The sequence below is a fragment of the Micromys minutus genome (genome assembly GCF_963924665.1).
Source record: "Micromys minutus genome assembly, chromosome: 15".
NCBI lineage: Eukaryota > Metazoa > Chordata > Mammalia > Rodentia > Muridae > Micromys > Micromys minutus.
The window spans coordinates 42,641,866-42,645,995 of NC_137984.1; positions in this window are offsets into that span (position 1 = coordinate 42,641,866).

The following is a 4,130-nucleotide window of genomic DNA, read 5'->3' on the forward strand; positions in this document are numbered from 1 at the left end:
ATTTAATCCATTCATTAAGTGTGTCTATAATATACTCCGGCTTAAGGAAATCCCTCCACAGGTTCACACTCAGAATTGCACTATGATTCCCAGAGATCATACAATGTTTCTGCAAAGATGGTATTTAAAATATTAGGTATAAGCCTTGCACTTTGTGATCTAAGCTTATGAATTATTTTCTCTTCCTATTTCTAAACATTGTTCACTTGATGTTTTAGTGAAATCTCGCAATAATTTTTAATAAGGTGAACTTTTGCTTATGTTTTAACAATATTTAACAAATAATTAGCTTATATTCATTACATATCATGGCTATATGCCAATGTGAAAAAGTAGAAGTAGCTTTGTAATGGAAAACAGTTATCAGTGTGAACATAATTTTTTAATTTTAGAGATTTTATACTGCATCTCTATAATTCCAGCTCTTCAAACTCTTTCCATGCCTTCCTCCCAAGTACATGACATTTTCTATAATTGTTTTATCTGAGATACATGTTTCAAACAAACCCACATGTACAATTTCACACTTTTTATTACAAACAAACTGAATGGTCTTAGTAATTTTTACATATTTGTCATTTTAAGTACTTCATGGAACAATAAAATGTAAAAATTAGTCTCTATAATCATCATGTTATAAATTTGCAAATTTTAAATTAATAGTATTGAAAAATAAATATACAAATCAATTGTTTGCTTTATTTCTCAATTTTATTGTTTCTAATAGCCTCTTATACATTTGAATAAAAAAGAAACTTCTAATTGTTCATAGAAAATAAAATAACCATAGTCACGGACAGTTGTTGTCGTAATAAGTAATTAAGCATTGCAACTAAGTCATAATTTTAAAATATTCTCAATGCAGAAGTATGTTTTATGTTTAAAGTAATAATATTTTAATTATATATAATAATATATTTAACATATATCATTTATATTCTCATTTATATCTCTCTATAAACACATTTACTTCACAATAAAGGATGAAACACAACAAGTGTGACATAACAATAGGCACTGTACCTTTGAGGGCTGGCAATGTGGTGACTGTGTCATTTCATTGGTGAAGAACAACTAAAGAAATTACTTGTTTTTTTTTAAACATAATTACAGGGTCTTAAAGCAGCCCCGTAAGAATGCTTCAGATACTTATTCATTGCAAATTAATACATACATCAAATTTCTTGTTCAGGGTAGTATACTACGTGAGTACTTGAATATCTATCCTTATAAGGTTGTTTTTTGTTTTTGTTTTCAGTTTCTTAATTTATTTATTACATGTACGTAAACTATGGCTATCTTCAGAAACACCAGAAGAGGGCTTCAGATCTCATTACCGGTGTTTGTGAGCCACCATTTGGTTGCTGGGATTTAAACTCAGGACCTGTGGAAAAGCAGTCTGTGCTCTTCTTTACTGCTGAGCCATCTCTTCTGCCCAACAAGGTTGTTAACATGAAAGAAATTCTGAAGTTTCCTGGAGAGTGGAAGCAAAGGAGACTAAAAGGTCAGGCGAAACAAAGAAAAAAGATTGAGAGAAGGAAAGAAAAAAGGCCAAGTATCATACAAAGGCATATCTATCAGAGATTTTAAAAGCACAGACATCCTGCAACCTCAAAAACCACAGGTGCTAATCTAGACTACTATACGTAGCAAAATTTCCTGTCATCATAAATCTAGAAAACGAAATATTTCAAGACAAATGGAAATTCAAACAGTATCTATCAACAAGTTCAGCACCAGAATATAATAGAAGGAAATTCCAACACAAAGAGAAAACCTACTTCCAAGAAAACATGGGAAATAGGTAATTCCATACCAGCAGAAGCAAGGGAAACACATACACACACAAACACACACACATACACACACACACACACACACACACACACAAACAACATAAACTTCAAAATAATAAATACTAACAATCATGGGCTATTAGTATCTCTCACTAACAATGGACTTAATTCTGCAATAAAAAGAAACAGGCTATCAGAATGGCTGTGAAAATGGACTATGATTCTGCTGCATACAAGGATCACCTCAGCAATAAAGATAGGCCTTACCTCAGAGTCAAGGGCTGGGGCAAAGTTTTTCAAGCAAATGGATTCAAGCAGAAAGGTGGAGTAGTTCTTCTAACATCAGGGAAAATCACATTATACTCATCAGAGAAAAAAAAAATCTTTCCAGATGATAATCTCAATTCTGAACATCTGTGCTCCAACAGCAAGGGCAACCACATTTGTTAAAAAAAAAAAAAAAAAAAAAAAAAAAAAAAAAAAAAAAAAAACCATGATTGCTAAACTGTAATTACACAATGATCCCCACACATTAATAGTGGGAGATTTAATACCCCACCTTCACCAGTTCACAGGTCACCCAGACCAAAACAAGTAAACAAACAAACAATAAAAAATAAAATACAGCGAAATAATGAACCTAACAGACATTATGAGTGAAATGGTCCTAACAGATAGCAATTGAATATTTCACCCAAACATAAAAGAATATGCCATCTTCTCAGCCCCTTCTCCAAAACTGCTTTTTTAATTTAAATGACAGGTTGAATTTATTTTCACACAAAGTACTATCGACTACTATAAAACAAGAAAACAAAGGAGGAAAAGGTAAGAGGACATAAATGGAGACAGAAAAGAGAAGGGAAAGGAGATAACAAATCTCATCCTTTCTTCTACATGCTCACAGTAAAAAATATTTTAACCAAAAAGTCAGGTAAAATACTGTTTCTGCAAGACTACTGAAAGAAGAGCAGATTGTGGTGAATTCACTTGCACTACAATTACAGGGAAGATAGATTTAAATACTGAGATTATGACTATACTATAAGAAACACAGAAGGCCATGTTAATGTCTTTTTGCATTTACATAATTTACTGAAAATAATAAATCCACAAGCAATGTTGATCTAGATAGCTACATATTTCCAATAAGTCTCATTTCCCTTAACAGTTGTCAATTTTGAAATACAGATTGTTAAGATATTAATTACACTGTGACCAAACATTATACATCATGTGATGATTATATCAATGGAAATCTATATCCATTATCTATTAATGATAGATATTCCTATTACCTATCTATTATAAAACAGGTACAGAACAATTAAAGTGGAATAGAAGAGAGTCTCAAATAGAGACAGAGATAGAAAGAAATGACAGCACAAAGAATCTGTTATAGATAGTTATATAAGCTTAAAAACTAAAATGAAGAAAGTTTCCAAGAGTCATAATATCCAGGCTGTAAGGTACCCAGTAAAGACAGACCTTGATTTAATCAGTTGGAACCACTTAAATATATAGAGGTATAGAGATTAAGAGTTCATGAACAAGATAATAAGACTGTAGATACTGTCACTATCTTGATACTTTAGGTCCTGTTATTGAATCCAGGTGAGAATAGTGCATACTTATTTATTTTCATTTGCCCAGTAATCATGAATTCTCTCTCTCTCTCTCATATACATAGGAGAGAGAGAGGGAGACACCGACATACTACCTACTGATATGTACCCAATCATTTCTACAACACATATTCTCACTGTCAAACCTGTAATTTTTTTGTTGATTGTTGGGTGGTATCTCCTTATATAATGGAATACAGATTTTTTTCTGTCACAGAAGCTTACTATGTGTGTAGTAGCTAAATGTTGTTTTGTAAAATAAGGTATCCATAGCAAAGCACGGAACTGTTTCATGCAATATGGAGAAACTTACACCAGACAAAGCCTTGTCTCTATACTTAGATAAGATTATGTAAGAGTTCTAGAAGACTGTGCTATTTAACTTTCCACGATAAAGTCAAAGTAAGAACTGACCTATTCTTAATTTTTTTTTGTTCTTTTCTATAAAGATGGGCTGTTTTTGAGTACGAGCCATACTGAAGTTCAGTTATAATATTCACAGCAGTTGATAGGGCTTTCTAAATCAGCAGTTATATTTCAATGGAATTCCTCCAAGGTCCTCTGGTAATATAGTTCATGGTCTTAAAGTTTTCCATCATTTTGCTCTGGTATCCACCCTGTTTCCTTTTCATTGATATATCTAGTGTGTGAAGTAGATGTGAAATCACAGTGCAGGGCACAAAGCAGACAGCAGTTACTGCAGAGCATT